The sequence below is a fragment of the Gobius niger genome (assembly GCF_951799975.1).
Source record: "Gobius niger genome assembly, chromosome: 2".
Taxonomy (NCBI): Eukaryota; Metazoa; Chordata; class Actinopteri; order Gobiiformes; family Gobiidae; genus Gobius; species Gobius niger.
The window spans coordinates 32945481-32968791 of record NC_136853.1 but is presented as its reverse complement, the minus strand read 5'-3'; the positions used below and the strand labels follow the sequence as shown (position 1 = coordinate 32968791).

The 23311-nt window shown below is 40.5% G+C and overlaps 1 long non-coding RNA gene across 1 annotated transcript; it reads right to left on the bottom strand.

Annotated features, from left to right (window-relative positions):
* Positions 1-582: 582 nt before the first annotated feature.
* LOC306983161 lies at positions 583-2420 on the bottom strand. Its single transcript, XR_013794266.1, has 5 exons — positions 2340-2420; positions 1311-1411; positions 1037-1127; positions 683-747; positions 583-615 (listed from the first exon to the last, which is right to left on the bottom strand). It is a non-coding gene; the product is annotated as an uncharacterized lncRNA (long non-coding RNA).
* Between the last annotated feature and the right edge of the window lie 20891 nt (positions 2421-23311).

Here is a 23311-nt window from a genome sequence, read left to right as displayed (position 1 = left end):
TAGTGCACAACATCCTGCGGGACCAGCGTCACCCGGCTCATCAAACCTCTCAGGAAGACCCAGTGAGGCTTTCCCCTCTCTCCCCTCCTTCCCTGGACAGTGAACCATACAACACTCTGCAATAACTGAAGGGAGCTGGACTTTGCATGACTGCATTAATTACATCTATATCCAACTCTGACCATATCCTGTTTTTAATGCACTTTTTGATCTGTTTTTCTAATGTTACTGTATTTATGCCTGGAACAATAAACTCTTGATGTGCCAGGTTTACACAGTGGGTATTTATTGATGGGGTCTGTACACTTACAGGATTATGCACTTTCACCACATACCATGTAATATTCTAATGCCCAAACAAAATTGTTTTTTAAATGACTGACAAAGCGCTGATTGATTTGAGGACATAGTATTTGACTTAGATTAATTTACTAAAAGATCAAAAATGGAAAAGGATTATAAATTCTTCATGAAAAGATCACACTGGTCTGCCAACATATTTAAACTTAATGTTGTTTCATTTAAAAAGACAAGTGGGATTAGCATTACACTGTTCATTCCAGTTTAACATTTTTTTTTTACCAGCACTTCTGTAGTAGCCTCTTGTGCAGTTTCCTAAAATGACAGATACATGTTACTTGACAGTAGAGCCAATAATAAGAATTACAGAGAAAAACTTTACCTGAGTGCTTGGCCGCGTACTGGGGAATGGATAAAGGAACAGGCACACTTTTAAAGCCCATGGTCCTATTGACAATGATGGGCAAAAGGAAAAAGGCTTCAAACATTTCCAAAATGAACCTTCATGTTTCATGAACCATGAGATTATGTGACCAATGCCTTGGTGAATAGAAATGCTTTCACATACAATACAAATTCAGATATAAAAATATCTGAATTTGCTAAGTTCAAAAATAAGTTACTTTGTTGATTTTAATACATTCAAATCTTCAATCATTCAAATGAGGCTTTAGTTTTTAATAATTTGACACAATGACCCCATTTGTACATGAGGCTTCATATTGCCAATCATTACCTGTCGTGTGCTGTTTGGTAAAGTACGGAGGGCCTTCCCCACAGGACTTTTCCTGCACAGTAACCGGGACATCATTTAAGTTGAAGGTTATCTGTTGAAAAAAATACAGTTAAGTCTTTTGGTACAGAACATCAACTTCATTTTATGTAGCTTCAAACAAGCGTTTATTATACAGTCTTTCAATGCAATCCATGTCTGCTACAGAGCAACTCCAACAAAGATGAGTGAGACTTGGATCTCTATCCATAATGTTACACAATTGCTGAAATATTACCTGAAGATGATGTGCCTGTGACATCTGACAGTCCCCTCACTCTGCGGTATATTGGAAAGTAATGGGATAAATGTTAGACGTCACGTGATGACTGGGCCATCCTACAAAAAAAGAAAGCCCAGAGTGAAAAACTTTAATTAGCACATAAGATTTAGGTGGGATATAAGGAGCAACATCATAGTAAATTTAAATAAAACCATGGGGAGTCTTTACTCTTTAAGATAAGCGTCGCCTATATAACACATGTACACATACAATGTATAATTAATAACAAGCAAATGCATAACTGTTGTAGGCAGGATCATTGTTGTTTATTTCCTCTATTTTTGCAATGTCTTGGTGAATGGTGGGCAAACAGCTGATTTTTTCTGTCATGAAGAGCTGTTTATTTAAATCACAGCTCTTTTACCACACAAGGGCAGCAATGCTCTGTTTGTGAAAATTGTTTTGACCCACCGTAGAACTATTATCGTCTATAAAATACATTTGTGTTGCCCACTAAAGCCTCGGACGTGACGGCATGTTCATAACACCTGTAGTCAAGCGTTCCTTACTGTTCAGTAGCATATTGCTAATGTTACACTACATTTGGAGCTATGATAGCCTATATTTTGAAGTTAAGAGATTGCAGCACCATCTACAGATCTATAACTAGGAAACCAAACAATAGTTTACACAGATTAATTAATGTGAGCAAATATGCCAGAAGAAATCTTCCCACATCAGCATGTGTTAGCATGTGTTAGCATTACAACTGGCTACAAGCTTCTGGAAAAAGCCACTTCTCTCTAATCACACAGTGATTATTGGCTGATATTTCTACTCCCTACACAATGGACAACTTGTTATCAATGATTAATAATGTGAGCAAATACGCCAGAAGAAACCTGTCTACACGCTAACGCATGTTAGCATGTGTTAGCATTACAAGCTTCTGGACAAACTCACTTCTCTATCATCACACGGCTATTCTTGGGTGATATTTCTACTTCCTACACAATGTACGACATGTTGTCAATGATTACATACCTTCCACTTGACGTCCACGGTGATTTTCTTGAAGATATGACACTTCAGATTGAAACACACGATCTCATTCCATTAGAGTAACGCGGACAGGACGTCGTTTTACACTGCACGGAACGCGGAAGGCGGATTTGTGACGTCACGTGAAAAGGGCCTATCAGCACCGGCAGCTGGTGCGGGAGAGAGACAGAGCAGGCCGCATCGAGAGAAAAAAACAACAACAGCAGCAGCAGCAGCTAAACGAGCACAGTGGAGTCGAGGCAGCGCGTAACTTTCACACAAGATGCCCAATATTAACTTTTTGAGAAAAATAACTTTTAAGAACCGCCCAGAAGAAAATTTGAAATTTACCAGGTGGTTAATGAAGCTTGGGCTACTTGGAAGGTCAATGAAATGTCCATCGTGCTTTCATGCTATGAAGTTTAAACCACCATATGGAAAAAAAGAGGCTGCATGGTGAGTATTGGTCTAAAGTATGGTACAGTCAGTTGATATGGGTGAATAGTAAAATGCACATTCTCATGCTAGTCCAGATAAAAAGAAGCTACTGCTTGTGAAAACGAAATGCTAGCATTAGCTTTTGTGCTAACATGCTGTCGACCAAATGCTATCACTGGTAATGTGTCATGGCACAAAGTAAAAAAAAATAAAAAATACCAGTCCACCAGGCAATCTTTTGTGTTATAAAAGACACCTTTAGAGGTAGAAAAAGGATACGATTATGTTTGGTTGCAGTCAGGGCCGTAGCCAGGATTTAAAAAACAGTGAGGTCCGGATAATTCTTTAAACCGGGGGGTCTGGGGGTCCTCCCCCAGGAATTTTTTAAAGATTCAGATATAATTTCCTGTATTTTAAGTGATCAAAAACACTTTTGTCTCATCCTTGAGCCATTTTCAAAAATTGCTTTTTGTTGCACCATTTGGGACTGAAGTGAGTGAATGTGTGAGTGAGTGGATGGTGGTCGGACATGCAGATGGTGCAGACTGGCCTCACTTCCATCAGTCGACCCATGGGCAGTGGGTGCAGCCGTACACCCCCTGAAGTGTTAGGTGACGAGTCACGTACCCCATACTTTGACATGATGAATATCACAAAACAAAATATCTATTTAACATCTATTTCATCCATTATTACTGTGAAGCAGGTTTTCCAAACAGTTTTGCTCGCCTGAGTGAGAGGCAAGAAGAAGGTCTTGTCCTAAATAAATACTGAAATGTTAAATGAAAATTGTTTTGAAAACGAGGCTGTGGCTGTGAATGGGTAAAGCTGAGTGTTTTGCTTTGGCTCATTCTGAACATCAGACTCTGGTTTGGACACTGCGCTCTGGCCCCGCCCCCTCTGCGTCGCCCTCACTGTCAAACCACTGGAGCTACAAAGGTGAATGCGCTGGATTAAGCTCACTAAAGTGAAGATCATTTATACGCAGGACAATCTCTGCATGAGACAGAAACAAAGTGAGCAGCAGAGGAGGAGGCAATGATGAGGCGCAGACGCTTCTCCTTCTCCTCTCGCTCCTCAGATCAGAATGAGGAAAACTCCTGTTGTAAATCGAGGTCACCGTGACGGCGCGCGCACTGGCTCCTCTCTCTTTATGACAGAGAGTAAAGAAATTGCATCTCAATCAAACTTTGGCGCGGTTCATGCGCTGCTGTTGTAGTGAGGCTGACGCACAGCCGCGCCCCCGCCTCAGCGGAGTTTTACGCACTCTGGTCCAAAGCGGCTCATGAGGTCCGGTTTCAGAGTGGACACGTTTAGGTTCAGAACAAGCTCATCCACGTCTGAACTAGAGGCTTTTCCGCCTGTAGAAGCGCGTGTTTACAACATTCATTTGCGCAGGATTCAATGTGTAAAAAAAAAAAAAAAAAAAAGCAAAAATTTTACCGAGGTCCGGACCTCGGTGACCTCAATGGTAGATACGGCCATGGTTGCAGTGCACAATGGGGAATGTGGGGCACAGTGGTTTAGCCTGATGGAATAATTTATCATTTTGGTAAAAGAAAAGTGTATTGTATTTTTCTTTTTTTGTATTTTTCTAAGTAGTAAGTACTTAACTGGTTTTCATTTTTTAGGTTGTGCAGAGACATTTGTCACAGAGGCAAGTCCATCTCCAGGTCCATCAGATGTGGCTCCATATTTCACGGATCACATGTCCAACTTTCAACTTGGATGCATTTCATTTACAGGTAAATTTTGAGAATACAGACATAAAACCGCTAAATAAATTGAAACCATTTACCATAGACAATTAAATAAATACATAAGACACAGGGGACCACACAACTTATGCAGTGCTAAAAGCCAGAGAATAAAAGTGAGTCTTAAGACGAGATTTAAACACTCCGCGGTGGGGGCTGTTCGGATGTGGAGGGGCACACCTTAGGGCCGACAACGTCTGGTTTACGGTTCGTTTTCGAAACCACGAGCTGGAGCTGGCCCTCAGACCTCAAAGCGCGTGGGGGGCGGTAAATTTGGATGAGGTCTGTGATATAGTGAGGGGCCAGTCCATTCAAAGCTTTGAAAACAAACATTTTTAAAATCAATTCTAAAATTAACAGATAGCCAGTGCGAATACACAAGGATTGGGGTGATATGTTCACGTTTTTTGGTCCCTGTTAAAAGTCGTGCCGCAGCGTTCTGGACTAATGGCAAACGGGAGAGTGCTTTACGGCCAATGCCTGAGTAAAGTGCGTTGCAGTAGTCCAGACGGCTTCAAATGAAAGCACAACTAAAGTGACGCCTCTCCTCCGAAGAGGGAAAAAAAAAAAAGAGCTGTTCACCTCCGCGAACCCGTTCATATCGTTCACTATAAAGACTCGTTCAAAAGAGCCGGATCATTCGCGACCGACACATCACTATAAAAGACAAAGATGATAAAAACCCGATTTTAAAACGCCATTGATCTGTTTATCAATTTTAAATCCCTGTCTATGGTGACGTCAAGGCTGGTGTAATCCAGGTGCCTAATATTGGCCAGCTGAAAGGACTTCCAGCCAAAACACTGTCCCAAATTGTTATCAAGGGCAACATTTGTCAAAAAGCAACCTTTGTCACGGTTCAGTCTGGGACATAGACTGAGACCTGATATAGAGATTATTCTGGTTATTCTATCATTCAGCTCAACCCTAGTTAAGACCAACTGTTTGCGATCTAAAGACTCCCAATAAACTCCAAACAATGTTAAAGGCGGGGGGACGAGGAAACATAATTGGCCATTTAATGTCCCTTGTATCATGAAGTGATCAAATTATTATTATTATTATTATTGTTAATTGAGTTCACATGATGGAGCATTGATGTGCCTAGCCCAACACGAGGCATGTAAAAAGTTCAATATATTTATGTATGTTTTTTTTTAAATTATTATTATTTAAACACTTACATATATTTTACAGATTTGCACAAGGCCTTCGCCTTCGACAAGTGGACATGCTGCAGGAAGGGATTACTGGCAGCTCTGCAACTCTGACCAAACTTGCACATGTACTGCGCAAAGTTTGTAAATCTGCCATGCAAAGGATGAGAAGAAGAGGAAAACAGATTGTAGGAAGGAGAAGAGAAATTGTGCTCATTGATGAAAGCAAATTTGGGCATAAAAGAAAGGTTTGTAAACCCAATTACAGGCTACTGAAATAAGCAAATCAAAAAATCATCAAGTCAATCAAGTTTCACTGCTTGTATACATTTCAGTGACCCCTAGAAATGCATTTGTAATAAAGCTCTCAATTGTACTAGAGGTTGCATCTCAGACAAATGGGATGGTGGGATGCAATACTGCATAATATACCTGTATATTGATGAGTGACCTGTTGAACAGATATTTTTTTACATTTTATTTGATTAAATCTTGTCAATCACTTCCTTATTTTTCTTCTGTGGATTGCAGTACAACAGAGGTCGGGCAAGTTGCCGAAATTCCTGGGTATTTGGAATACTTGGAATCAAAGAAGAAAGAAGAAGACCAATTCTGAAGATTGTGTCCCGCCGCTCAACTGACCATCTTCTACCTCAAATAAAGAGACACGTTCGTCGTGGAAGCTCTATAATTTCTGATGGATGGAGGGCTTACCACACTCTCCGTGATGAAGGATTCACTCACACCACTGTCAACCATAAAGAGAACTTTGTTGATCCACGAACAGGCGCACATACACAGAATTTGGAAAGACTTTGGGGGGTCTGCAAATCCACAATCTGGAGACTTCGAGGTAATCGCACTGAAACCATGCTGAAAGACCATTTAGATGTGATTGAGTGGACATATTGGCGTGGGAACCTTCACAAAAGTGGTCCACTTGGGATGCTTATGCATGATATTAGAAAGGTATTTCCAGTCTAACTAGATCAATATGAAAACTTTTTGGCATGTTTTGTAAATGAGCCCATTTTACATTCTTAAACATTGTTTCTCATTTTCAAGAAACAATTGTATTTGTGTTTGTCTGTCGGTTACTATAATCCTTACTGATTTACTGTAGTGGTTGCATTACATCAAGCATACATTTAAGATTGTCAGCTTTTTTGGACAACTAGACAGCATTTATGCATATGTGCTAACCGAGAAGACGTTGAACTTTTCTTACAGTTTTTGTTTCATGTGGATAGGCAAAGTAATTGCATTCATTTTAAATTACAATACTGTTGTGTATACAAATAAATTCTGAAAATAGTTTGTTCTGATTGTGTTTTATGTAATTAATTGGTAAAAAGGTGTTTGTTTTTAATTTTTTGCATTTATTAGGTATGAAGAGAAGTCTACTTCAGAATAGAGACCTATTTGGGTTAATTGGTGTTGAACTAATAGTTAATTAGTTATTATCAAAACATCACTTCAGAATGGGGAACATATTCTTAGCTATAAATAATTAATTAACAGCTAATTGGTTATAAATTAGACGGCGTATGATTTGTTTTCTTGCTTAGGATTTGTCCCTGTTTATCGAGAGGCAATAAACAGGTAACAACTGTTTGTGTAGTATTAACACCTAATAAGGCCTGTATAACCAGAAGCGTATTAACACATTCATTAATGTCCAATAACCTTCTAATAAATAGTAATTAAGATTTAATAAATGGGAAAGTGTTAGTTAGAAGCTAGTTAGATGTTGAATAAGGTCATGCAAAATAAGGACTAATAAGTGCTTTATAAACACTAACTAAGAGCTAATTAACCATCAATTAGTACACTAATTAGCACTTAATTAGCTGTTAATAAGTGAGTGCTAAAATAAAGTGTTACCGGAATTTCTCACATTTCTGCCTAAATTGGTCATAGAATTCGGCCTGATCTTCATTAAAATCATAAGAATGATTAAACAGTGTCTGCTTAAACTAATACCACCCAAATATTTTTTTTTCCATATTTTTATTGGCCACAACATGTAAACATTCACAAGAGAACGAGGAATAAGTAAGTACATCACCTGAATCTGAACTATTTAATACGGGGGTTCACTTACTTATTCCATGCTCTTGTGAATGTCTTTCTGCAAAATATCTTGATAAACTTATGAATTATTATTATTATTATTATTATTATTATTATTATTATTATTATTATTATTATTATTATTATTATTATTATTATTATTAGTTTCTCGTGTTCCTTTTTCCTATGTCATCCATAATGGCGTTCCTCTACTCTTTGTCCACCACCACAATGTCGGTTTTCCATTACCATTCTGTCCGTCTGTATCTGGAAGTCCCACAGGATCTTGGCTCGGTCATTCTCTACCACCTTTGGAGGTGTTTCCCACGTTGACCTTGGGGTTTCCAGCCCATACTCTGCACAGATGTTCCTTTACACTATGCTAGCCACTTGGTTATGGTGCTCTATGTAAGCTTTCCCTGCCAGAATCTTACACCCTGCAGTTATGTGCTGGATTGTCTTATTGGGCTCTTTGCACAGTCTCCACCTGGGGTCTTGTCTGGTGTGGTCTCTGTTGCTCTGGTGCTTAAGGCCTGCTCCTGTGCAGCCATGATGAGTGCCTCTGTGCTGTCCTTCAGTCCTGCTCTGTCTAGCCAGTGGATTTCTTGATATCTGCCACTTCAGTTATGTTTCGATGGTACATCCCGTGTAGGGTCTTATCCTCCCATGACAGAACCTCAAGCACCTCATCTTCTGCTCACCCTTGGCTGAGACATTCACTGAGCATGGTATCTGTTGGAGCCTTGTCCTTGATGTACTTGATGGATCTTGGATGTTTCATCCTGGATAGTGGCTCTCACGCTCACTAGTCCTCGGCTTCCTCGGCTCGCATACAGTCCCAGGGTGCTGGATTCATTCATTCATTCATTCATTCATTGATCCAAGTATGTGGCATTGAGTCATAGGCTTCTTGTAATCAATCCAGGCAGTGCTCAGGTTACTGTGTCGGGTTCTGCAGTCTCGAGCGACTGTTCTGTCTGCCAGGAGCTGGTGTTTGGCACCTTTACCGATGTTTGGTATCTTTACCGATTCCCTTCTGAGCTGTGCTCATGTATTGCTCCATGTGCCCGCTTATCTACCCGCTATGGTGCCGGACATGAGCTTCCATGTTGTGGAGAGACAGGTTATTGGCCAATAGTTGGATGGGACTGTACTCTTTGGGGGATCCTTCAGGCTCAGAGTTGTGCGCCCTTCGGTTAGCCATTCAGGGTGATTCCCATCTCTCAGCAGCTGGTTCATTTGGCTGCCAAGAGCTCATGGAGGGCTGTGAGTTTCTTTAGCCAGTAGACGTGTATCATGTCAGGGCCTGGTGCTGTCCAGTCCTGTCCAGCTGTCCTGGTTGAGTTGCAAACAGCCGGTTTACTCATCTGACTTTGTTGCCTCTTGTGTACCTCTTTAGGCGGCTGGCTAAGGCTTGGAGCCTTTGTTTGGCAGTTTCCGATGCTTCAGGTATGGGCATCTGGCTGTACCTTTTGGGTACTTGCTTTCTCATTGCACCTTTCAAGGCCTCTGTCAATTGACTCACTTCTCTTCACGCTGCCTTGATGTTAGCCTCCAGCCTTCTTTTCCATGGTGGGTATTTCATCTCATGGTTGCTCTTAAGATACCCCAGCGTCTCTAAGATCACTGTCAAATTTTTAATTTTTTAATTTATTTCTATAGCACATTTAAAACAACTGTTCTTTGTCCCCTGCTGCTGTGGAGTATATCAGCTCATTGGTTTCAGTGATGGTTGATGTAGGAATCGCTCTCAGAGCACCATTCACATCTTCTAGGAGACTTTCTGATGGTAATTCTCTAATTGGCTTCGGGGTTGCCTGGTGGGCATTTTTGCCATGGTCTTATTTTCGGTCGCTGCCTCGTTCAGCGTGATTGCACTTATTGGGGCTTCATACCCAATCTCCGTTGGGGTTGATGTTAACTCCCCTCTGACCTGGTGTCCTGGTTTCCCCTTGCCAGAGTATTGGTGATGTACCTCGTCAATCTCAAGTTGTGATAGCAGTTGCCGTTTGAGGATGTTGGAACACTGAGCTACTAGTTGTTTCGCCGTGGGTTTGGACTGTGGGTTTCGAAGAGACCATTTCTCCCACATCCTCTGCATGTAGCCCCTCTGGCTAGGGTTACTGGAGTAGTAGCATTATATATATATATATACTACCAAACTTCTTTATCTACAGTTTATCAAGTAGAACGCTCTTCTGACCAGGTCAACAGTTCATTAATCTCTTGCTCTTTTCAAAATTGTTGTCATTGCTTCCAACGTCATAAATCAAGTAGTAGAATACTCTGGCTTGCATTTTTCTAAATTGCTATATTATTGGTCCTCAAATTAACTCTCAGCCAAAAGAGTCCACAGTTTCGGCTAACATCCAAACCAGACTGTCCCCAAAGACATATTCAAAGGTTATCTGGTAGCCTGTCTGGGGCCTGTGGCTGTGCAGGGAGTGCAGCCAGTCGGCCACAGGTGTTAGCGGTGTTGATAAGCACCAAGAGATGACAGGGAGGGGAGGGTACAGGGCGGGGATACGCAGGGAGAGAGATATTGCAGTCTCCAAGACTGACCTTCATTCATAATATACACTAAAGAATATCTGGTTGAGAACCAAAAAGGCCGTTCCCCTTTGCTGAACCCTCTGAAATCAAATTCAAGCAGAAAAAAGGCTGCATGAAAGAAAAACGAATAATAAAGTACATTCAGAGAAAAAATTACAGGTTCAAGTAAAGCAGTGCAGTGAATCTAAAGTAGTCATAAGGTAGCACTTTCAACAAACTTGTACATAAACATGGCCTTAAAAGTGCATTTTTAAAGTTTGCCTGCAGGGTTTAACCCTTAATATCTCAAGATTAGAGATATCATCTGCTTTACAAAACACAGAAAGAGCTATAAGACACACCAGTCAATCTCAGAGCTCACTGGCTCAAATTACCTCTCTGTAACTATGCCAATAACTAATAGGTAAAGCATCAGGAAGAAATAATGGGTACAAAAAAAATCTCATCTCTGTAGGAAAAAAGAGGGAAAGGCAGGAGACACTGTCCTCTCTGTGACTTTCTTACTCCATTAAGTGCCCTGGGAGAATAATACCAGAGCTACTAAGAGTGCAGAGACACAGCAAATATGTATGGAGACTACTAAGCGTTTCATGTGCATTCATTCACAATGTCCTCCCTCTAGTGTCCTGACTTTACTCAGGTCAATAAGGAAAACATGATTTAAAGGTAGCAATAAGAACATGTTTCAGTATCTAGATCATTAACATTAATATAAGAAGATACATAGCACATTGTCTTTCTTCATAGAATAGAACAGTACCTATTTATTTTATTTTTTTTTAATGTGTGAATATGGCAAAACCTCTCAACAACCAAATTAGAAATGAAATATTGGGAATTTCTTCTGAATGCTTTGCGATGAGCCTTTTTTATATATGTAATGAAATTATGATTATGACTGTACTACAGAGATGGTGTGGCCATTCCACAATTATTTCTACAGTTCTGGCTCATTTACACTCATGTGTTGATGTTAATCCCAACCTGTGGCCGTTCTTTCTTGTTTGCAACTGTGCAGCTTGCTTCAACTGTGACTTAGCGCGTCTTTTGGAAATCAGGAGTTTAGTTGGTCACTCCTGCTATGAGCAAATCACTAAAACATTTTGAAGATTATGCAAGAATATATGTATTTCTTTTGTGAGATCATTTGTAATGTTGCATCCTATGTAAAAAGCGGTAGGAGCTCCCAGTTTTTATTTACTCTCACCATATGAAAATGGTGTTTGTGAATAAAAAATGGGAGCTCCAACTGCTCTTTTCACATGTTTACTGTTGCTTCATGTTTGGCTCCAGCACGCAGCTTTACTTACCTTTGGATGTACGTGTTTATTTTTACTTAGCTTATATTATGTTAAATAACAACTATTACTGCAGCAGCCATTACTGCTTTTTTATATAGATACCATACACTGTAGATACCTATGTCTAAGGCTTAATTCACATACATGTGTATGGATTTTTACGAAATAAGCAGTTTGCTCACTCCAGCCACTAGGGGGCAGCTTAAATTAAAGAAGGACAGAATTCCACATCCACATGTCCAGCAGAGGGCACTGGCATAATAAGTGATCAGGATATAAACAGCATATTATAGCCATGAGGTAATGTATCAGCTGCACTTTATTAACTCTGAGTGATCTTCTTGAACGCCGACTGTAACAAGTGAATTTCTCCTTTGTGAGATCAATAATATTATCTTATCTTATCTTAAATGTCAGTCTGCCCCAGAGCGGCTGTGGCTACAATAGTAACTTATTGCCATCGAGTGTGGAGTGGATGAATAATGACTTTATGTGAAAAACGTGTGACACAGGCTGATAAAGCGCAATAAGTATAAGATGTTGTTATTTATGAGGCCACAGTCCTTTATAATATATGCGGCTCACGACACCCCATGGGGGCTGAATTTCGGCCCTCGACCCAAACGAGTTCGACCCCCCTGGCTTAATTATTCCGATAGAACGATCAAATTGAGCATGGAAAGAATGTTTCACCACTGCTCCCGAAATATTCTGTCTTCTTTTCTTCTTTCTACACACAAGAGAAACACTCTTAAGATAAAATTGGATAAAATACAGAGGAAAAAGGTAAAGCATAACAAAAACTTTAACCCATACTTGCTGCAACCAGTACTTTGCTGCAACACTAAAAGGAAATCACCATACTCCCTGTTTGGGATGCAAATCTGCATAATTATCATGGTCACTAATAATGATTCATGGATTGTTTTTTCTGGGCGCGCTGAAGCAAAGCCATGGTAGAGTTATTATAGAGGGGAGTTGCTGACGCTCACTCAACCAGCAGCACCAATTTTCATATTATGAATTTGTAGCACACATCTCCACATGGAAAAAAAGAAGAGAGAAAACCACTCTTTCTAATTTATCTTATACTAATTTAAGACAGTCCATCGATGTCATTAATCAACCTGACTGAGGTGACCAGAAATGCTCTGCTTATTGTAATTAAATCAATGTAGAAGGCAGCGCGGGCTCTAACTGTGCTGGCCTCCTCCCTCACCAGGATGATTCATCGAACAGCAGAGAAAATAACTAGTAAAGGGGCTAGATTCAGAGAAATGGGCATCGGCCGCACATACAGTAGAGAGAATCGGTAAGAGGCTAAGTCTGCAATTGGATGCAAAGGTGACAGATGTCCTTTGTTGTGGAATATTCTTTCAAATCACCACAGCCACATCTGCAGCTGTGTCAGTAGAAAGCTTCTATTCAGCTGAGTTTAGATTGTATAACCTCTAGCATTCACAGCCTTGCGGCGCAGAACACAGCTCACAAAGGAGAGGAAACAAGATGGAGAAGCAACAATACATTCTTTCAAAAACTGAGCTTTGCTTACACGTGACGATCGAACACGCATCCTTTCGTTTTGTTTGCTTTGTTTAGCAATTTTGCGAAGATACACACATCATATGAGACCTAATGGGATTCTTTGAGTGCATTGTGTGTGCACTTTGATTGGGTTTAATGGTATTTTTGAACCATTTTCTCGGCTGGTTTTAGCTTTGTCTTATTTCTCATAAAACATCACATCATGTACCATCATTTTTTTTCATCATATTTATGCAGTAGTGTGGTCTTAGGGCTGTAATAGACATGAAAATATGAAGGACCGGTGTCAGACATTATGAAAATGTTCCTATAGATAAGGAGATGGAAGATAAAGGTTGTAACTAGAAAAAAAATACGATAATAAGATAGAGAAGTAAGGCGGAACTTTCCCTGAAACAAGGAAGAGATGAACCAAAATAAGACAGATACAAAAATCTATGAATGGACCAGTTATGATTGTAGTGAACATTTTATCCACTCATCTCACTTATTGTATCTAATAAATGGCATGTGTTAAAGCTGCCTTAAGTGATGTCTTTTTGAATTGTTTTCGTCAGTAACCCTGCTCTGCTCCACCACCACCCTCCTCCCGCAACCCTTGAACACCTCATCCTCCGGTGCTGCTTTGCTTTGTGATCATGAGGAAAAAGACCTGGCAGCTCATGTAGCTATTGGATTATTGAACAAACGGACATTTCATGAGGATTTCAGCTGCATCAGAGCAGGTCGGTCAGATGTTTATCAGTTCACGATCTTTTTGTAAACTTATGTCATAATGCTCAACTGTTAGCCGTTAACTATTGCTGCATCTTCTGCTTCAAACATTTGCAATCTCTCGTTCATGTGTTTGTGTTTGCATGGTGCATTTGGGGATGAGGGGTGTGTTGGGGGGGTGCTAGGGTGGCGCATCTAGCGGCGCTTGATGGGAATACAACGTTGCAAGACCGGCAAAATGGGATCGCTTACAGTAGCTTTAAGCAATCATAATTTTGTACACAGGTCTCCACCGGGTTACTCCTGATGGATTATGGTTGAAATACTGGCCATGATAATTTTTCTTCTTTGCTGCTGCCAATACAGATTTTTTATTTTACATCGTTCTAATCAAGTTGGTTCCTATATTCAATGTTTTGTTTTTTTTCTACTTTTTCTTTAACCATGCAAGAGACGGGGTCACAAGGGGAATAAGACGACAGATATTTGATATGCCTCTGATTGTACAGAAGAGAAAAACTTCAAATAAAGAGCCAGTCCACTAAAACTTTTTGTCACTGATGAAGCTCATAAAGGGAAAGTAAAGCAAAAAACCAGACTCTTTAAGACCATATTGAGCTTGAGCGGAGAATAACAAAACAAAATGGACTTGTAGTGCCCAAAACAAATAGGAAGCTGTGGGTGGACCGCTCTCTCTGTCACTGGACCCAAATTCTGGAATGCACTGCCCTTGTACCTGAAACATGCAGTCACTCTGATTTTTAAGTCCCAGCTGAAAACCTTTTTTCTTTGGCTTTCAGCTTGCATTGTTTATTGTCTTGTATATGTTCTTGCTGTTTTTATAGTTCCATTTATTGTACTGATTTTATTTTGAAATCTTCTACCATTTAGTTGTGTTGCTTGTTTTTTATGATGTGTGTACTGTTCTTTGGTCAACTGTGTTGTTTTTAAAGTGTATTATAAGTAAAGATTGATTACATTGGACTGTGTTGGGAAGCACAAGTCAGCAGATAACCTTTTTGCTTTAACAAATATAACACTTTAGCAAAATGTAATAAATCAAGCTGTCCCAATAAAAGTGTGTTTTGCCATAAGATGACACATCTGGGAATCGCATAGTAACAACTGGCTGATTACAAGGGCTGCACACTGACTCTTTCTCATAAAACATCACATCATGTACCATCATTTTTTTTCATCATATTTATGCAGTAGTGTGGTCTTAGGGCTGTAATAGACATGAAAATATGAAGGACCGGTGAGGAAAAAGACCTGGCAGCTCATGTAGCTATTGGATTATTGAACAAACGGACATTTCATGAGGATTTCAGCTGCATCAGAGCAGGTCGGTCAGATGTTTATCAGTTCACGATCTTTTTGTAAACTTATGTCATAATGCTCAACTGTTAGCCGTTAACTATTGCTGCATCTTCTGCTTCAAACATTTGCAATCTCTCGTTAAAAGTGTCAGAAAATAATTTTGTTGAATATTCAAATAATGGCACGTTTCCAAACCAAACAGCTGTTTCTGTTATAACACACAAAGCAAGCTGACTAAAATTTAGCAAATATATAAGTATAAACTGTCAGTAAAAATTGGTGTGTGGTTTTCAGAAAATAATTGAATGAGCAACTGTTTCAGTGTCCACAAGATCACAACATCCACCTGTCTATGACCAGGCACAACACATTCCCTTGCCTTTCAAATGTGGTTCCCCTGACAATCCCCGACAAACAAATACATCTAAATTCACTGGGCACTTGCCAGCAAGCCTCGGGAGAATTAGGACATTGATTTGACAAATATTGCCATTAGTAAATTAATGATATTACATGGTCTAATTAGTACTTCTCGAAAATCCAAATAATCATGTCAGTAACAAATGCAGGCTAGGCCAACTGAAACCTTATAAATGGCGCTCTCATTTGTAATACTAATTACTCAAAATAAATGTAGTAATGATTTATTGATTTTTAAACACTGTAATCCATCTGAAATGACGGATTAAATGCCACTCCTAAATTGGTCATAAAACGGGTAATTCAATCTATGAAAGGGAGGGGTGTTAGATTGATGATTCTACAGTAAATAATCATCATCACCATAACAATAGTAACATAACACTAAACATGCATTCATAATGCATCATCAACATCCATTCAGCATCTGAGGAGAAGTCGTGATTTTGAGAAAGTGTGGCCTAGAGGGAATGTACTTTCTACTTTTCATTGAGCACTACCACAAGAGGCTTGATCTGCAGATCTATGCTCAGAATATTTTCATGGTTCTTGCCAGTGCATGAATTTCTTCCTCCATGCTGCGATTTCCTCCCCATGCTGTATTTTAACCTCCGTAGAGGGGATTTTCTGTTGTTTTTTTCCTTTTTGAACCGTCAGAATAATACCTAATTTAATACCCCACTACAGTACTCACGCCTGCGGCGCTCGCCGTACAGCTACATCGCACTTCAGCCTGCCCTACGCTGTGAAAAAATCAGAGAACCCTGATTTTATAGTGCACTTGGAAGCTTCTTGGTGCCCTCAGATCAAGAGACCAAGCTCTGTCATAAACTTCAATAGAAGTATGGCTTATGGAAAGATCCCCACTCTGCTCTACAAAAGCGTGCATGAATAAGAGTTGCCTGTAACCACAGGCCTGCAATAATGCTCTGTTGTACAGGGTCCTAGGGGACTGAGCCATATGCTTGGTAGAGAATATAACTTAGGTCATGGGCTAAATGGCTGTTTATGTTATCTCCTGATGTGAGGCCCATGTCCTTTTTGCAGATGAGCACAGTTAGTCTGCTGATGTCAGCTCATTAGTGAATCCTGCCTCTGCAAAGTCATCAAATCATGTGTATTGTTCACACATTTTACAGAAAGCAGAGTTATAGGGTAGCATGTCCCAATATTTTAAGCTCTGTATTAACACATGATATAAATATGCTCCAACACAATTCTAACAATGTGTTCTAAATGCTTGATGCAACTTCATTGTATTGAAGTGCTTTTGTTGTAGCTTATACTTTGTGCACAGAGTGCTGGCATGGTGCAGAGCTGTTCCCACTTTATTTTTATTTTATTTGTTTATTTGGTCGGGACAGTGCATGTTCATGAACATACATAAGACTCATGCATGTAAACACGCCATGCCACCTTGGGCTAATTTCCATCTGTTGTCCCACACTCGCACTCTCAAACACACTCTCATTCATCCTGGTCTATTGTACATGTTTTTCGTAGTAGGAGAAACTGTAGTACCCGGAGGAAACCTACGGAGACACATGGAGAACATGCAAACTCCACACAGAAAGGCCCCGTTCAGGTGGGAATCGAACCCTGGACCTTCTAGCTGTGAAGCACAAGTACTAACAGCTGCGCCACCGTGCCACTCACCTCCCACTGTGCTCGCTGCGTTCTTCTGAGTACAGATGTACCAATGTTCTTGTAATGCACAGCCTAAGAAGTAATGGGCTGACTTAATACATCGTGCTCTATAAGAAGTGCAGCACCTCCGGCATCACCCGACTGCTCATGAATTTGTGTATGGCAAGATGTGCAGCCCTGGTGAGTCTGGCCTTTTGCACATTGTTTATAGGGTTGTGGGACCAATGTTACTATTATGGGTCTAAAGTGTAGACTATTCATGAATATTAATTTGAAAAGGGGGCATTGTTTATATTTATTTATTTCATTCATTTGTAGAAAAAAGCCCCTTGAGATGCAGCATCTCGTTTACAAAAGGTTCCTAGACTTAAAAGGAACAACAGTAACAATCATAGTAAACACATTAGTACTCGCACTCACACCACAGTTCTCCCTTTGAATCTAGCAGGGGTCCTGAATTAAATTGCATTGAGGTCCTAATTGAAAAAGAAGAAAAAGTCAAGCAAAGATCCGGAACATATGGAGTAAATTCAAGATTATATAGGGATTTTTAAACCTTGATTTAATCCAATAGTAATGATTGTGCTTTGAAAAAAATTACAATTATTTGAATCCAGTTATTATTGTTTGGTTGTTGTTTTAACTCTAAAAATAATTTTGGCTTGTAAATAGCAGAATCAGGCTAAATACAGATGCAGGCAAGGCCACGGTTTTAAGTCTGCTGGACCTTAGTTGCATTTGACACTGTGGATCATGATATCTTACTGGAAAGGTTAAAAAAAGGCTCTTGAGTGGTTTGTGTCCAAAAAACCCTAGTAAATCCGTTCACTGAAAACCACGAGCTTCCAAACTGCACACTCTGTCAGGGAGGGAGAGCAAGGCAGTCACCTGACCTCCCGAGGGTCACTTCTTTGCATAAATCTATCTCAGAATAGAGATCTAAGGTTCTCTGGGTCCCGAAGGGTGTTATAATAAATTCTTTTCACCTATATTGGCAAATGTGATCTGGTAGAGCCACCAGCGGTATATCCAAGAAATTGGCCCCACTTATAAGAGATTATCTGGGAACCATAACTCAAGAAAGCGTGCCAACGGAGAGGTGTATATAAGAATGCTCCAGATAGCATCATTAGGGTTAAGGTGCATTTACATCCTAATAATCATCTACATCAATGGTTTTCAGCCGCTGAGTCAGGACCCAAAAGTAGGAGTCGCTAGACCATTTTCAGTAGGTCACAGGTTTTAACCAAACCCTAATACAGATTTTTGAAAAATTATTGAATAGAATGCTTAAATGAACTGAACTAGGCAAAGAAATACTACAATTTGCTTTTAAACACACACACAAAAATTCCAAAATGCAAAATATTAAACATAAAAAGTATATTTTAGGCCACACAAGTTGAGAACCACTGACCTACATTACAGTGGATAATGATGTTTCTATTGTTGGCCGGTGTGGTGCTTGATCTCACATCTAGTTTAACCTGCCCAAAAATACATCAGCCCATCGGGAAAACTCCCGGTATCCCGGTGGCCAGTCCAGCCCTAGTGAGTAGTTGAAGCTATGATTAAAGCTACATGAGTCACCTTCAGCACCATGGCAACAGCGAGCAGCTCTTGAGGCACAGAGGTTCGAGGACTTTGGTTTAACTGACAGCATCAGTCCCTATTTCTGCTGTTTAAAGCTTGGAACAGTTTGAGCCAAAGCAGCTGGGATCGCACACTTAGCATTACAGCAGACTGCGGTCAAACGTATCAATATTATGTTTATGCTGCTTTCCGTGGGAGGTCGTCGGTCGCTTAACCGAAACCAGACGATAAAAGCGAAACTGCATGCGCACCGACGAGACGAGTGCATGCTGTGGCTATGGGAGAACGAAGAAACAGCGTGTGATTCTAAATAACAAGCCCATTCTGAAAATTGAAGTAGTAGAAAGTACAGATACCTGGAAAAAAATCTACTTTTGATCCCAGGCCCCTTACACAGAACCAGCCCTTACCAAAATGCACCCATGCAGAAAGCCCCTTATCTGGTGCAAACAAACTTGCACACTACAAATATATAAAAACCCCCACCTTTCAGCAGGCATGTGAAAATAGTATGCTCAAATTGCCATTGCCATTTTCATCCTAATGCTAATGCATGATCACAAGAAATCATAAGTGCACATCTTCTCTCCATAGACTTGCCTGATAATGTGTGTTGACAAGCCATTACACACTATATGTTCCTGCAGACGTCGTCTTCCAGTCTACTGCGGCGCTTAGGCGCTACAACTGTCCTTGTGTGCGACATGTTAGCGCACCAGGGGAAACATTAAGTTCTCTGGACAAATGCTGGGGGGATGTGAGTCGTGGAGGCCAGTCTTTTGTTGCCTGTAATGGATTATTTGATACAAACATGCACGTGTGGCTGATGGGTGGCAGCCATTGTTAAAGTCACTCAATCTGTTTCTATTAATCTCAGACAAGTCAATGGCGCCATTGTGCAACATTTTCCATTAAACTGCACCACCTTGACGACAATTGAAGAGCTCGTACAGCAGATTCCCAGAAAAGCCACAAAAGCAATGTTTTCCAATTGATTCAATAGATTAACAGGGCAATTGCAGACCTCTGTAGAAAAGAAAAGATGTGATGTACCTAATTTGTAATGATATCAAAGGTTATATTTGGGTGGGGGATTGCCTGTAGGTGTAGGTGAAAGGTAATCAACCCCATTTCCTGTGTGAGAAGAAATCTGGCTGACCTGCTGTGTTTTACGACACTAGGCAGTGACCCTTGAAGAGAGGGCAAAAAGGCAAGGCAAAAGAAAGGGCTCACCAATGTGCAGGTACACAATACATACTGTCCATCTTGTCTTCTACAACCAGGTAATTTCCACTTACTCTTGATTTTCAAGAGTCTCATCTGATTTTCTTAAGCTTCTATTTTCCTCTGTGCCCCTTGATGATGGACTGTCACTGTTAAGATAAGATAAGATAAGATAAGATAAGATAAGATAAGATAAGATAAGATAAGATAAGATAAGATAAGATAAGATAAGATAAGATAAGATAAGATAAGATAAGATAAGATAAGATAAGATAAGATAAGATAAGATAAGATAAGATAGGACTTAATTGACTTGTTACATCGGCTCTCAAGAAACACAAATAGAAAGGAAAATGTGCAATCAAGTGATAGTAACTTGATGTATCTTATATACAATGTAAATATATACAGTTGTGCCGATAAGTTTCCTTTTTTTTTTTTTTTTTTTGTAATTTGTCAAAGAATATGAAAGATATCACAAACACTTTTTTTTTCACTTACGGTCAGTGATGTGAAGCTATTTAGTGTGAAAAAAAATGTGTGAAACCTTTTTAAATCACAATGCCAAAATGACCCTGTTGAAAAGTTTAAACACCCATGCAAAACAGCCCAGGAATTTACAGAAATTGTTGGCTTATTGCCAAGAGGAATGGGTCGCTTTACCACTAGATAACATACAGAACCTTCTCCACCACCACCACAAAAGACTCCAAGCTGTCCTTGATGCTAAAGGGGCCATACACGGAATGAGGAACTGGCGTAAACTTTTCAACAGGGTCATTTTATTCTGTTCTAATTTTTGGCTCCGATCATCTCGAGATCAGAAAGTCGTGGGTTCGAATCCCAGTTCCCGCAAATGCACCCTATCGTTGTCCTTGGGCAAGACACTTCACCCTCCTTGCCTCCAGTGTCTCCAGTGTCCCTCCGTGCATCCAGTGGTTCCTTACTGTAAAGCGCTTTGGGGCTGGTAAAGATAGGAAAGCGCTATATAAGTTGAGTCCATCTACCATTTAGAAAAAAATATGAAATATCAAAAGGTTGGCAGTGCAAAGTTCACAGTCAGAGTGCAGGTGATTAAGTGACACTGATGCAGAGCTTATTGCACGTGGTTTGTAGGCGTTATTGCACTTGAGTTACTTTACAGTAGTGTTGTACAGTCTATCAGCAGTGGGGATGAAGGACCAGCAGTAGCGCTCCTTCTTGCACAGAGGGTGTCTCAGTCTCCCACTGAAGGAGCTGCTCAGCTCCTCTACAGTCCCGTGCAGTGGGTGGGAGGTAGTGTCCATGTTGGATTTGAGTTTGGCTCCTGTCCCTCACCTCTTCCAGTCCAGGGGGCAGCCCAGGACAGAACTGGCCCCTTTAACAGTCCTGACCAGTTTGTTGGGTCTGCTCTTGCCCCGCTATGTGCTGCCTGGGGCCAGCAGATGGCAGACTATACAACAAAGTATGGACACACTCTTGTATTGAAAGTAACTCTCCTCACCGGATGGAATCCTTGGAGAGACATTGGCGTAAACTCAGTGTCTTTGATTTTTCTGTCAGACACTTTTAGCCCCCTGGCTGGGTCTTCATTTGGTGTCATTGTCTTTCCTTTGAGACCTTGTTGTACTGTCATTGATAGGATGACAGGAGTCGGGAGAAACCACTGGGGCCATCTTCTAAACGTAAAAAAAGATTGATAGACTGACCTGGTAAGGAGAGACAACACGGATTAGATTCTATGACAACACATACCTGAATAGCTGAACCGAAAGCCTCACAGTATCAGAGAAGTTATTCTAGGCTGTCATCAAATCTCCAGCCCTCTCTAGGGCCCTAAAGCTGAAGCAAGAAGAGCGCTCATTTCTTTCAATGGTACTCAAGCCCATCCATCTAATCTTGGGTAAGAGACCGTTAAGCTCTAATGGACCATCCATTAAAACGGGTTGTAGTTAATAGGTTGAGACTAGAGAGGCACCAATCCAGCGGTATCAGTCCTGATATTGACACAAATACTTGTGTTACAGGTAACTGAGGTAACAAACAATAAAATGATCCAAATATCCCTATTTTGCAGATTATGGCTTTGCAGGCGTCATCATCCTTTAAAACTTTTACCCACTGGTTTTAATACATTTATTATTATTAAGAACATGACACTACACTAATAATGAATTCATGAATTAATGATGCTCCCTTATCGATCCAAAAATCTCTCAGGGCCCACCAAATCATAAAAATGACATACAAAGCAAAATGTGTGACTTTGGGAACCACTGACATAAAGAAATGATCCCTTGAGAAACCACTGATGAATGATTCTTCTCAACAACCCAACCCGTCCTGGTTCTACAGAGTTGACGACGCAGCTCCGACTCTGTTATTTGCAGTCAGACTAAAGCAATATGTCTGTGTAATTGGACAGCACTGTTTTCCGTTTTGGTCATTTAGCTAAGCTCCTTGGCCTTGAGAGATTACACCGCGACCCGGTCGAAGTTTCTTGTTTCATCAGCGGTCAAATTGAGGTGTGAAATGAGATACAGCCAACGGGACTTCATTCTGAATTTGCCTTCCAAACATACATTCACTCACATCGACACACACTACTGTTCCATTATGCTTTGAGACGGATACCGCTGATGTATTAACTGCCACCACACTCACATACTCATAAGCATTGGAGGCACATTAGTGTTGCCACTGCAGAGGATGACGACACATGAAGACACACGGACCTCTAGCTCTAAGCGTCCTCAACATCACGCACGTGCCGGCCATAACTCCTACCATATTAATGGTTGTGCTGGGGATTGTCTTCACTATACCTTCCCCTTTCCCCCACTGACTCATCCCCCCTTCAATACCTTAGTCCCATTGGAGTCGTAAATTCCTGCAGCATCCGCACGAAGAGCGATAGAGCTGACATGTAAGGACGCACTCATTCAAATGCACTTGTAAATGCATAACAACACGCATGCACTTCACATTTACTAAACAGCAGTAAAGAGCTTTGAGAATGAAGTAAGAATTACTTCATCGGGAAGCATAAGATGAGATTCACAGGAGCAAATGGATATTTCTATTCAACAACAGTGAGGAACATTCCAGGTTAGGTGTTGCTACCACACATGGGTTATAAGTGAAGCACTCGGAAGAAGCTTCTTTAAGCTTATTTGGCAACCTATTTCTTTGAATGTAGTTATACCTGTGTCATGTTCATGTCCCACTCCCAGCAACGTTTGTGAGTCAGGTCT